Below are 14,858 nucleotides of genomic sequence, written 5' to 3'. Positions count from 1 at the left end.
ATTTCGTGGGTGTTCAGGATGGTCTGGTAGATATACAGCTCACCTCCAGGGACCAGCTGAAAAAGGGGTCCCCTACTCCTCTGCCATCTTTTCCTCTCCGACAGTATGTACATTATTTACAAAAAAGAGAAAAGAAAAAGAAAAACCAAGTTAAAATTGTGTGTATACCTCTGTGTGTGTGTGTGTGTGTGTGTGTGTGTGTGTGTGTGTCAGAGAGTAAAGCTGGTGGATGGCACTAGGGTGGACTAGTAAAGAAGCAGTTACAAAGCAGTTCCATGAGAGCTAAAAAGGATGATGGATTTGATCTTGCTGAGGTTGAGAACCAGAGGAAAGTGTAAGGGTGGGCAGCAAGGGATTCATCAGGAAAGACCCACAAGATGATCAATCCCAAAGCCAAACTGCAGGTCCCAGATAAAATCTAATGGGTGATCTAGATGTGCTTGAGTGATGGGGGGGATCAAATCCAGTTTTTTTTTTCCCTTTGGGGTGAGAGGAGAGGAGCAGTGACCATCAGAGTTACAATTCATCTGAGCAGTGAGTCCTTCCCCAGTCTGTCAGTGCACGCCCATGTGATGTGAACAGCACCTGGCTCCTTCATCGAAGGTCAGGCCCCAGGAGACTCCAGTCTTAGCTCTGCTGGTGTGTGCAAGCAAGCTGCATGTCTCTGTGCTTGCATGGATTTCCTTCCCCTCCAGGACAGGCTAATACCCCAAACCCCTTAGGAAAAGTTCCCAGCTCTGGCTTTGTAAGATATCCACGTTCTTTATATGTAGCCCACTTGGTGCCAGGTTGCACCAGCCACACACTGAGAAGGTGGCCATGTCCCAGAGAGGCCCAGTGAGCCTTGAAAGGCATCTTCCTTGTTTCTTTAGTGTGAGTGAGTGCACAATTTCCCCCCCCACACACCCCTCAAGTTATCTGCTCTAGCTCTGTAGTTATGGGGCTTTGAACAGTGTGCCATATTAGACATGGTACTTGTTAATGCTCACAAAGTGCAGGATCTCTGTGTCACAGGTGGTGGTACAGTGCACCAGGCCTTCCAGCCCCTCCCCATGAGCCACTTGCTGGTCTCTGCTGCCATTTCACGGGGCACATGCTCCTTCATCCATTTATCTACCCAGGCCTGGAACCTCTGATGTAGCCACTTGCTTACACACTCATGGGACTGGTGAGCCTGGAGCAAGGCAGTTAGTTCTGTGATACATGTATATATATATGACACATATACATATATGATTTTAATTATTTATTTGAGGGAGAGAGAGAAAGACAGAGAGTGAGCACAGAGGGAAAGTGAGAGAAGCATACTCCCCGTTGAGCAGACAGCCTGATGTGGGGTTTGATCCCAGGACTCTGAGATCATGACCTGAGCCAAAGGCAGATGCTTAACCAACTGAGCCACCCAGGTGCTCCAGTTAATATATTTTTAAATATTTTTTTATTATTTTGGTCAAAAAGTGATTCAAGGGGAATGATTAAAATAATGTGCTTCAGTAAATAATCAAGACTTTGGGTGAATATGATATATTTTAACAGAAATCATGTCTGGTAACTAAAATCCTGATTCTTGTGTTTAAAATACACTTGAGAAAACACTACCTTTACAATTTTCAGTTTCTTAATTTCACTTACATTAATTTCATATTTTTCCTTAATACTAAAACATTTTGACTTAGATTGAAAAAAACTAAAAGAATGAATGATTAGGAAATTCCATAAATAAAGTCACTTTAATCAATTTTTGGAAATGATTATGGAATATCAAATTTGTACATACAGGTGAAACAAAACAAGTACATCTGATTTTCAGGGCAAATAAAAAGTATTCAGCTCTTTTTCTTTTTCTTTTTAACTCTGGTTAACTCTGCAGTTCTTTCTGATAGTATTGTATGTATGCACTGACTCTATGTAGGACTATCTCTCAGTGGGAAAGAGAAATATGACTATGGAAAAATAAATTCCATTTTATACCTGTGAAAAATTAAGCAATATTTTTGATTTACTAAACAGGATAATTCAATTTCTTTGTGATATCTTTATTTGAACTTTGTCACATATGAACACATATCATCACGGTACTAACTAAAGAAACCAAGTTAAAGCTTAGTTGAACAACTGAAGAAAAAAGTATATATCACATAATTCCTTGTGTTATTAAATAGACATTTCCATGTAAATAACATGAAGGGTGTACTTTAGGTAAAGTTTAATTATCTGAAAAACAACTGCAAATACTGTCATTAGATTTTTGAATGAAAAAAAATTATGAGAAGTCATAAGATTACCATCATAAAACATGATCAAGCTATCAAAAAAAGTTTTTAAAAACATACCTGGGTTTGAGCAGCTGAAGCAAGATGGATCAAAGTCAGAGTGGTGGTTATGACCCTGGAGGTTGCAAAAAGGATGCCGAGGACAAGAAAAAGAAATATGAACCTCCTGTTCCAACCAGAGTGGGGAAAAAGAAGGAAAAAACAAAGGGAACAGATGCTGCCAGTAAGCTGCTACTGGTGACACTTCACACTTAGTGCTGGTTAAAATTATTGAAGTTAGACAAAGTTAAAGACTATCTTCTCATGGAGGAAGAATTCATTAGAAATCAGGAACAAATGAAGCTTTTAGAAAACAAGCTCAAAGGAGGAATGATCAAAGGTGAATGATCTGAAGGGGACCCTGGTGTCAATAGGAAACTTGGAAGAGATCATTGATGACAATCATGTCATCATGTCTACATCTTTAGACTCAGAACACTATGTCAGCATTCTTTCCTTGTAGACAGGAATCTGCTGGAACCAGGCAGCTCTGCCCTGCTCAACCACAAGGTGGATGCTGTCATACAGATACTCATGGATGGCACAGATTCCTTGGTTACAGTGATGAAGGTAGAAAAGCCTGCCTCCCCCATGAAAAAAACCATGCTGATACTGGCGTGGTTGGACCACCAAATCCAGGAAATTAAGGAATCTGTGGAGCTTCCTCTCATTCATCCTGAATATTATAAAGACATGGGTATAAAGCCCATGAAGGGAGTCATTCTCTATGGTCCACCTGGCACAGGTAAAACCTTATTAGCCAAAGCAGTAGCAAACCAAACCTCAGCCACTTTCTTGAGAGTGGTTGGTTCTGAACTTATTCAGAAGTACCTTGGTGGGGCGCCTGGGTGGCACAGCGGTTAAGCGTCTGCTTTCGGCTCAGGGCGTGATCCCGGCATTGTGGGATCAAGCCCCACATCAGGCTCCTCTGCTATGAGCCTGCTTCTTCCTCTCCCACTCCCCCAGCTTGTGTTCCCTCTCTCGCTGGCTGTCTCTATCTCTGTCAAATAAATAAATAAAATCTTAAAAAAAAAAGAAGTACCTTGGTGATGAGCCCAAACTTGTTTAAGAATTATTTCGAGTTGCTGAAGAACATGCACCATCCATCGTGTTTATTGATGAAATTGATGCCATTGGAACAAATAGGCTCAAATTCTGGTGGTAAGAGAGAAATTCAACAAACAGTGTTGGAACTATTGAACCAGTTGGATGGATTTGATTCAAGGAGTGATATGAAAGTTTTCACGGCCACAAATTGAACAGAAACTTTGAATCCAGCACTTATCAGAACAGGCCACATTTACAGAAGATCCATTTCTCCTAATGAAAAGACTAAGAAGTGCTTCTTTCAGATCCACACAAGCAGGATGATCCTGACCCTGCACAACTTGATCATGGCTAAATATGACCTCTCTGATGCCAACATCAAGACAATCAGTACAGAAGTTGGTCTGATGGCTTTGAGAGAACATAGAATGAAAGTAACAAACGAAGACCAAAAAATCTAAAGAAAATGTTCTTTATCAAAAGCAAGAAGTCACCCTGGTGGGCTCTATTTCTAGCTGACCACGGTTACCTTCAAGGAAATGACTGGGAGTGTCTTGACCTCTTGGAGGGATGAGGTTGGGGAAGATGCCCGAGGAACTCACGTTCCAGTTGACCTTTCTTAGCCAAACCTCCTCTCTGTGCCTTTCTGAGTGTGATGTATTGGATACTCACTGGACTGCCTTCATCTGTTGGTCAAGTGCAGTGCTCTCTCCCCAATAAAGCTTGCTCCTTCTCAAAAAAAAAAATGATACTTAAGAATCAACCAGTTAGTCTATAGTATAGTCTATGCTATTTGTGATAAGTGGGGTGTTTTTTGTCTGTTTTTAGTGTTTTTCTATTTTGTATTTGTTTGTTTTGTAAACCAGGTGTAAGAAAATAAATTGAAGTACTTTACAGCCTTTGATGGCAAACTTAATCCCTTATTGAAACTATTGCTTTTCATAGAAAGACATATGATAAAATATTATATTTAATTTAACTTAATTAGTTTAAATCATAAGACAAAACATAATTTTTTGGTAGGGAAAATAAAGTAACTTTCAAAATCAATGAACATGTACTACTTTTAAGTTGATTGTCATTTTGCTGAAGACTAGGTCCATATCTTTCACTAATTTTTCTCAGCACTATATTCATTGTGTTCAAATTGTCTCTGAAAACAATGGCTAAAATCAAGAAGACAAAGAACAAGTGTTGGCAAGGATTGGAGAAAAAGGAACACTCATGCACTGTTGGTGGGAATATAAATTAGTACAGCCACTATGGAAAACAGTATGGAATTCCTCAAAAAAAAATTAAAATAAAAACACTATATGATCCAGTAATTCTTCTATTGAGCATTTACCAAAAACACTTGAAAAGATATATGCACTACTAGTGTTTATTGCAGCATTAATAACAATAGCCAAGACATGGAAGCAAACTAAGTGTCCATCAATAGATAAATGGATAAGGAAAATGTATACATACACATAAACACACACACTCACACACAATGGAATAGCACACAACCCTAAAAAAGGATGACATCATATCATTTGAGACAACATGGATGGACCTAGAGGGTATTATGTTAAGTGAAATAAGTCAGACTGAGAAGAAAAATACCATTGTATTCCACCCATAAATGGAATATAAAAAAATGAATAAACAAAAAGCAGAATCAGAACTATAAACACAGAGAATAAACGGATGGTTGACAGAGAAGAAGGGGGGCAAAATGGGTGAAGGGGAAAGGGAGATACAGGCCTCTAGTCATGAGAATAAAAAGCAGAGCATAAGGAATAAAGTCAATGATATTATAATAGCTATGTAACAGGACAGATGGTAGCTACATTTGTGGTGAACATAGCATAATGTATAAATTTGTCAAATCATTAATTTGTTCACCTAAAACTAATATACCAGGGTGTGTCAACAATAGATAGGTGATTGATAGATGATAGATAAACAGATGGATAGATGATAGATAGATGGTAGATAGATAGATGATAATTGACAGATGATAGATAGATGATAGATAGATAGATACATAGAAGTAAGAGAATTAACAAAAATAGTCTCTAAAACCAAGACCTTACACACTTAATAAATTTTCTCTCTCAAGCACACCTAATAACAGAGAAATGAATACACATTCCATAGGAGTTCTTAGAGGGAAACTAGTCCAAAACTGCTCACAACAAATTCATCATTTTCTTGAATCTTTAGTGTCCTTTTAAAACTTCACATGATTTTGCATGTTGGTCCATAATATGTATTTGTTTAAATAAAAATTGAAGATTCTTTTTTTAAAATTTTGCATTTTTTAAATTTATTTTTTATTATATGTTAGTCACCATACAGTATGTTATTAGTTTTTGATGTTGTGTTCCATGATTCCTTATTTGCATACAACACCCAATGCTGCATGCAATATGTGCCCTCCTTAATACCCTTCACTGGGCTAGTCCATCATCAGACTCCCATCCCCTCTAAAACTCTCAGTTTGTTTCCCACAGTCCATAGTCTCTAACGGTTCAATAAAAAAATCCATCAGCTTTTTTTTAAAAAGATTATTTATTTATTTATTTGACAGGGAGAGAGAACACAAGCAGGGGAAGTGCAGGAGGGAGAAGCAGGCTCCCTGCTGAGGAGAGAGCCTGATGCAAGACTCAACCCCAGGATCCCGGGATCATGACCTGAGCCAAAGGCAGACTTTTAACCAATTGAGCCACTCAGGCCACAATGAAGTTTCCTTCGAATGAATTTTTTGGGTGCAATTGATGTTACAGTAAGATGAATCTTATTTTTATTCTTATTTTGCATAACTTGGTACCAAAGTTAGGTTTGAGAAGCACAATGCTACAGAATGTCAGTGCCTGAAGTTGAGAATGAAAAGATGGTACCATGTAATTTTTCTTTAGAAGTTTTGGAATGAGGAGGTGGAGTTAAGATGGCAGAGGAGTAGGGGTTCCCTTTTTCAGCTGGGCCCCTGAGCCGAGCTGAATAGGTACCAGACCATCCAGAAAACCCACAGAATCAGCCTGAGATGCAGGAAGATACATCTGGATGTCTACAAATGAAAATCTCCAGCACTGAGCATTGAGGTAGGAAGCAGGGAGCCGTGAATCCGTGCACAGTTATCGGAAGAGAAACAGAAGGGGGAGGGAGCCGCCGCGCTCGGGTACTGGGAAGAGGTAGTTGGACTCTCGGATGGGCACCCGTAGAGAAAAGACTGAGACCGTGAACCTGGGAACGCGTGCATGTCCAAACAGAAAACCGGGGCTCCAGTGCACTCACTGGAACTGGACTGAGACCGGAATCTCAGGAGCACATGGGACCAGACTGAAAACTTGTGCTTCGGAATGCATGCGAACCACACTGAAACAGTGAACTCGTGAGCGCTCACGGGGCGGCTGGCGGCTGGCGGTGTTAGAAACACAAAGGACAGAGACATGCCGGCCCTGGAAGTGAGGTCTGGGAGGTTGGCTGCAGGGTTTTTAGCAGCACCAATGGAAACACAGTTAAACAGTCCAGAAGAGCTCAGTAGAGAGCAGACTGCGACCTCTCTGTTCTGAGACAGAGGCTAGGATATGGCCACTGCTGCTCTGACTCTCAGAAGAGTCTCAGAAAACTTCCAGGGAAAGCCACCAGAGAACAAAGGCCTGGAAATACTGGCTCACATTGTGCCCATCCCCATCCCCCCTTGCAGGGGACAAGGAGACTCTACCCAAACATGGTTGCTTGACTATCAGTGCAGCAGGCCCCTCCCCCAGAAGGCAGGCTGAAACATCAAGAAGACCACATCCCTAAGGTGCCTATAAAACAAGAGCACACTGCTTGGCTCCTGGTCAATAATTTGGGCTCTGGGCAAGCCCGCAAACTCTCCTCATTAGAATTGCAAGAAGGAGAAATTCCCCCCAGCAAAGAAAAGATAATGAGTCTGGGCCTCTGCCACAGAACTGATGCATATGCATATAACTAAATTATCAGAAATGGAGTTCAGAGTAACACTGGTCAAGATGTGTAGACTTGAAAAAAATATTAACTAAAGCATTAATAAGAATATAGACTCTTTAGGGACAGAAATGAGAGCGAATGTGGCAGAAATTAAAAATGGTATGAATCAAATGCAGTCAAAACTAGATGCTCTGACGGTCAGGGTAAATGAGGCAGAAGAATGAATTAGTGAATTGGAGGATGGGATGGTAGAAGAGAAAGCTAAAATAGAAACTTGGCTCAAAAAAATCCAATTTCAAGAATGTAGGTTAAGGGAGATTACTGACTAAATGAAACGCTGCAATGTCAGAATCATTGGCATCCCCGAGGGGGTGGAGAAAGAGAGAGGTCTAGAAGAGATATTTGAACAAATTGTAGCTGAAAACTTCCCCAATCTAGCAAAGGAAACAAGCATTCGTGTTCAAGAGGCAGAGAAGATCCCTCCCAAATTCAAGCACGACAAACCTACGCCACGTCACGTCATAGTGCAATTCGCAAATATTAGATCCAAGGATACAGTAATGAAAGCGGTCAGGGCAAGGAAATAACTCACGTACAAAGGCAAAAATATTAGGATTACGTCATACCTGTCTACACAGACTTGGAATAAAAGTAAGGGTTGGGGGGTGGCATTTTTAAAGCTCTTTCAGAGAAAAACATGCAGCCAAGGATTCTTTATCCAGCAAGGCTGTCATTCAGAATTGATGGAGAGATAAAGACCTTCCAGGATCGGCAGAAACTGAAGGAATTCGTAATCACCAAACCATCCCTACAGTAGATATTAAGGAGGGTTCTATAAAAGTAAAAAGGCCCCAAGAGTGATACAGAGCAGAAAGTTACAATCTATAGAAACAAAGACTTTACAGGCAACATGACATCTTTAAAATCATATTTCTCAATAATCCTCTGAAAGTGATTGGCCTCGTAGATACATATAGAACACTACACCCCAGAACAAAAGAATACTCATTCTATTCAAATGCACATGGAACGTTATCCAGAATAGATCATATGCTGGGTCACAAAACAGGTCTCAACCAATACCAAAAGATTACAATTATTCCCTGGATATTCTCAGACCACAACACTTTGAAATTAGAACTCAATCACAAGGAAAAATTTGAAAGAAACTCTAACACTTGGAAAGTAAGAACCATCGTGCTCAAGAATGATTCGATAAACCAGGAAATCAAAAATCATTTTAAACAATTTATGGATCCAATGAGAATGAAAACACAATGGTCCAAATGGGACACTGCAAAGGCAGTCCTAAGGGGAAAATACATAGCTATCCAAGCCTCACTCAAAAGAATAAAAAAATCGAAAATGCAGTGTCACCTCAGAACCTGGAACAGGAACAGAAGAATAGGCCTAACATATGCGCAAGAAAGCAGTTGATCAAGATTAGAGCAGAGATCAATGAATTAGAAACCAGCACAGTAGAGCAGATCAACAGAACTAGAAGCTGGTTTTTTGAAAGATTAAATAAGATCAATAAGCCACTGACAAGACTTATTCAAAAGAATAGAGAAAGGACCCAAATTAACAAAATTATGAATAAAAAGGGGAGAGGTCACAACCAACACCAATGAAATACGAAGGATCATTAGAAACTTTTATCAACAGCATTATGACAATAAATTAAATAATCTGGAAGAAATGTATGCCTTCGTGGAAACCTATAAACTACCAAGACTGAAACAGGAAGAAATTGATTTTTTAAACAGACCAATTAATTATGAAGAGATTGAAGCAGTTATCAAAAACCTCCCTAAAAACAAGACTCCAGGGCCTGACGGATTTCCCGCGGAATTCTACCAAACATTCAAAGAAGAAATAATACCTATTCTCCTAAAGCTATTTCAAAAAATAGAAACGGAAGGAAAACTACCAAACTCATTATATGAGGCCAGTATTACCTTGATCCCCAAACCAGGCAAAGACCCCATCAAAAAGGAGAATTACAGACTGATATCCCTGACAAATATGGACACCAAAATTCTCAACAAGATCCTAGCTAATAGGATCCAACAGTACATTAAAAGGATTGTCCATTATGACCAAGTAGAATTCATCCCTGGGATGCAAGGGTGGTTCAACATTTGCAAATTGATCAGTGTGATACATCATATCAAAAAGAAAAGAATCAAGAACCATATGATCCTCTCAATAGATGCAGAAAAATACAGCATCCTTTCCTGATTAAAACCCTTCAGAGTGTAGGGATAGAGGGCACATTCCTCAATCTCATAAAAGCCATCTATGAAAAGCCTACAGCTAATATCATTCTCAATGGGGAAAAGCTGGAAGCCTTTCCCTTAAGATCAGGAACACGACAAGGATGCCCACTCTCGCCACTATTATTCAACATAGTATTAGAAGTCCTTGCAACAGCAATCAGACTAGAAAATGGGATAAAAGGTATCCAAATCAGCAAAGAAGAAGTCAAACTGTCTCTCTTCACAGATGACATGATATCTATATGGAAAACCCAAAAGAATACACCCCCAAGCTACTAGAAGTTATAGAGCAATTCAGTAATGTGGTGGGATACAAATCAATGCACAGAAATCAGTTGCATTTTACACGAATAATGAGACTGAAGAAAGAGGAATTAGGGAAACCATTCCATTTACAATAATCATATTTTATCTCGGAATGAACTTAAGCAGAGAGGTAAAGGATCTATATTCTAGATGGGATCTATATTCTAGATGGGAAAATATTCCATGCTCATGGATAGGAACTATCATAGTTAAAATGTCTATGCTACCCAGAGCAATCTACACTTTCAATGCCATCCTGATCAAAATACCAATGACATTTTTCAAAGAACTGGAACAAACCCTTAAATTTGTGTGGAACCAGAAAAGGCCCTGAATTGCCAAGGAATTGTTGAAAAGGAAAAACAAAGATGCAGGCATCACGTTGCCAGATTTCAAGCTATACTACAAATCTGTGATCAAAGACAGCATGGTACTGGCACAAAAACAGACACATAGACCAATGGAACAGAATAGAGAACCCAGAAATGGACCCTCGGCTCTTTGGGCAACTAATCTCTGACAAAGCAGGAAAAAACGTCCAGTGGAAAAAGACTGTCTCTTCAACAAAGGGTGCTGGGAAAATTGGAAAGCTACATGCAAAAGAATGAAACTTGACCACTCTCTCACCCCATACACAAAGAAAATTACAAATGGATGAAAGACCTCAATGTGAGACAGGAATCCATCCAAATCCTAGAGGAGAACATCCGTTGCAACCTCTTTGACAAGGCAAGAAACAACAATTGCTTGAGAGGATGTGGAGAAAGGGCATCCCTCCTACATTGTTGGTGGGAATGCAAGTTGGTACAGCCACTCTGGAAAACAGTATGGAGGTCCCTTAAAAAGTTAAAAATTGAGGTACCCTATGACCCAGCCATTGCACTACTGGGTATTTACCCCAAAGATACAGACGTAGTGAAGAGAAGGGCCATATGTACCCCAATGTTCATAGCAGGATTGTCCACAATAGCTAAATCGTGGAAGGAACTGAGATGCCCTTCAACAGATGACTGGATTAAGAAAATGTGGTTCATATATACAATGGAATATTACTCAGCTATCAAAAAGAACAATTTCTCAACATTTGCTGCAACATGGACGGGTTTGGAGGAGATAGTGCTAAGCGAAATAAGTCAAGCAGAACAAGACAATTATCATATGGTTTCTCTCATCTATGGAACATAAGAACTAGGAAGATTGGTAGGGGAAGAAAGGGATAAAGAAAGGGGGGGTAACAGAAAGGGGTATGAACCATGAGAGACTATGGACTCTGGGAAACAAACTGAGGGCTTCAGAGGGGAGTGTGGTGGGGGAATGGGATAGGCTGGTGATGGGTATTAAGGAGGGTACATATTGCATGGTGCACTCGGTGTTATATGCAAGTAATGAATCATGGAACTTTACATCAAAATCTAGGGATGTACTATACGGTGACTAACATAATATAATAATAAAAAAAGTATTGGAATGAGAAATTTGTGTTGTGTTTAATTTAAGAGCCTGGTAAAGAAATCCTCTACAAAACACCACCAGTGGGGAAAGCTTACACTGAGGTAACCTATTCATCTTGATCATTTTGAAATTGCCATAATATATGTATTGATATTTTTGACCAAACCTACATCCTTGTAATTTTGATTTACTAATCTTAGTTCTGTTCTACATGTAGTCATATATCATTACTTCTGAAGCATTATCCTAGAATTAGACTACATAGGAGTGTTCTTAAAGATGAAGCCCAAATTTTAATATATGTGAAATATGAGTGTGCCCTTTGCTCTTCTGTATTGTGTCTGGGGTGGTGGAAGGGGTAGAAAGGGAGAAAAAATTACCTGGATCTTCTTTTGAGGTAAACAGGATAAATTCATGACTGAGATAAAAACACATAAAGTATCTTTTTCTAGTAATGATATAAGATAGGACGGAGCTAGAGAATATAATGCTAAGTGAATTAGGTCATCCAGAGAAAGACAAATATGATGTGATTCTACTCATATGGGGGAATTTAAGAAGTTAAGCAAATGAGCAAAGGGAAAGAAAGAGAGAGACAGAGAGACAAATCATGAAACAGGGTATTAAGTTTAAGGAACACACTGATGGTAACAAGGTGGAGGTGGGGGAATGGGTGAAATAGGTGATGCGGATTAAGGAGCGCACTTATTGTGATGAGCACTGGGTGATGTATGGAATTATTGTATCTCTATATTGTACACCTGAAACTAATATAACACCATATGCCAATCATACTGGAATTAAAAAAAAAAGATATCCAATGTCATAATGAATACTCTTAAATTGTTAAAAAAAATCCATCTACCTGGGGTTATACATTTGTAGTTAGTTCATCATGATGGACTCAAGTAGTACTACTTAATCAAACATTGTATGGAACTCTACAAGTCTGTCATTGTCAGAATCGGTGCCTGGCAATCTCTTCCATTATAAATTTCCTAGTGAAAGTGGGTTTTTTTGGGGCAATCACATAAAAAGATTATACAGGAGACATAAGAAATATGTCCAAATAACAACAGTAAAAACAACTAACAAACTGCCATACATTTAGTACTTAATATGTGTCAAATACAGTGCTAGGGGCTTCAGATAAATTATTTCATGTGATCATCACAACAACCACAGATTGAATATTTTTATTCTTCTGGAACAGAGAAGAAATTGAAATGCAGAGAGATTAACAAGCTTACCAAAAGTAACATGGAGAGGACGGGAGTTAAGATGGCATAGGAGTAGGGGACCCCTTTTTCAGCTGGTCCCCTGTGTTGAGCTGGATAGGTACCAGACCAGCCTGAACATCCACGGAATCAGCCTGAGACGCAGGAAGATACATCTGGATCTCTACAAATGAACATCTCCAGAGCTGAGTATTGAGGTACAAAGCGGGGAGCCGTGAAACCGCGCACAGATATTGGAAGATAAACGGAAGGGGGAGGGAGCTGCCATGTCCAGGCCCCGGGAAGTGGGGCCCCCCCACCTGCATGGGGGAGCAGGCTGACGGCGGACCCACACCCTTGAGACAGCAGACTGAGACCGTGAGCCAGGGGTGCAGGCTACCAAGCATCTAACGGAACTCTGGAATTCCGGTGTGCTCACTGGATCCAGACTGAGACCGGGAGCTCCGGGAGCACGTGCGGGGCGGCTGGCGGCTGGTGGCTGGCGGGCCACCTGCACGGGGGAGCGGGCGGACTCGCAGAGGGCTCCCACGAGACAGCAGACTGAGACCGGGAGCTCCAGGAGTGCGTGGGGGCGACTGGTGGTGTTAGGAACACAAAGGACATAGACACGCTGGCCCTGGAAGAGAGGGCTGGGACGCCAGGTGTGGGGCGCACAGCCCAGGATGCTGCAGGGTTGAGCAGCACCAACAGAAACAGAGTTAAAGTGGCCAGAACATCAGTGGAGAATGGACTGCAATCCCTCTGTTCTGTGACAGAGGCTGAATATCGGCCGCTGCTGCTCTGACTCTCAGAAGAGGCACAGCGGACCACCAGGGAAAGCCGCCAGAGAACAAAAGCCTGGAAACACTGGCTCACAGCGTGCCCATCCCCATCCCCTCTCGCAGGGGACATGGAGACTCTACCCAAACAGGGTTTCCTGAGTATCGGCGCGGCAGGCCCCTCCCCCAGAAGGCAGGCTGAAAAATCAAAAAGCCCACAACCCAGGGCGCCTGGGTAGCACAGTCATTAAGCGCCTGTCTTCGGATTAGGGCGGATCACAGCATTCCGGAAAGGAGTCCCTCATTGGACTTCTGCACTGTGAGCCTGCTTCTTCCTCTCCCACTCCCCTGCTTGGGTTCCCTTTCCTGCTGACTGTCTGTCTCTCTCTCTCAAATAAATAATTAAAATCTTTAAAGAAGAAGCCACATCCCTAAAATCTCTATAAAACAAGGGCAAATGGCCTGGTGCCCAGTCAATAATTTGGGCTCTGGACAACCCCGCAATCTCTCCTCATCAGAATGATGAGAAGGAGAAGTCCCCCCCAACAAAGAAAATACAATGAGTCTGTGGCCTCTGCCACAGAAATAATAGATATGGATGTATCCAAATTATCAGAAATGGAATTCAGAGCAACTATGGTCAAGATGATGAGTAGACTTGAAAAAAGTATTAACGAAAATGTTACTGAGAATATAGAATCCCTAAGGGCAGAAATGAGAGCGAATCTGGCAGAAATTAAAAATTCTCTGAGCCAAATGCAATCAAAACTAGAGGCTCTGATGGCCAAGGTAACCGAGGAAGAGGAATGCATCAGCAAATTGGAAGATGGGTTAGTAGAAGAAAAAACAAAAATAGAAGCTGGTCTTAAAAAAATCCATGCCCACGAATGTAGATTAAGGGAGATTACTTACTCTATGAAACGATCCAATGTCAGAATCATCGGCATCCCTGAGGGGGTGGAAAAAAACAGAGATATAGAAGAGATATTTGAACAAATTGTAGCTGAAAACTTCCCTAATCTAGCAAGGGAAACAAGCATTCGTGCCCAAGAGGCAGAGAGGACCCCACCCAAGCTCAACCATGACAAACCTATGCCACGTCACGTCATAGTGCAATTCGCAAATATTAGATCCAAGGATACAGTATTGAAAGCGGCCAGGGCAAAGAAATTTCTCACGTACCAAGGCAAAGGTATCAGGATTACGTCAGACCTGTCTACACAGACCTGGAATGAGAGAAAGGGTTGGGGAGGCATTTTTAAAGCTCTTTCAGAGAAAAACATGCAGCCAAGGATCCTTCATCCTGTAAGGCTGTCATTCAGAATTGATGGAGAAATAAAGACGTTCCAGAATTGCCAGTCATTAACCAATTTCGTAACCATGAAACCAGCCCTACAGGAGATATTAAGGGGGGTTCTATAAAGGCAAAAAGGACCCAAGAGTGATATAGAGGAGAAAGTCACAACCAATACAAACAAAGACTTTACTGGCAACATGGCATCATTAAAATCATATCTCTCAATA

At 40.8% G+C, this 14,858-nt stretch overlaps 1 pseudogene; it reads left to right on the top strand.

Moving 5' to 3' along the window:
- Positions 1–2,357: 2,357 nt before the first annotated feature.
- LOC100483905 lies at positions 2,358–3,878 on the top strand (annotated as a pseudogene).
- Positions 3,879–14,858: the final 10,980 nt, after the last annotated feature.

The sequence above is a fragment of the Ailuropoda melanoleuca genome, chromosome X (genome assembly GCF_002007445.2).
Source record: "Ailuropoda melanoleuca isolate Jingjing chromosome X, ASM200744v2, whole genome shotgun sequence".
NCBI lineage: Eukaryota > Metazoa > Chordata > Mammalia > Carnivora > Ursidae > Ailuropoda > Ailuropoda melanoleuca.
This window is presented reverse-complemented; position numbering and strand designations above follow the sequence as displayed.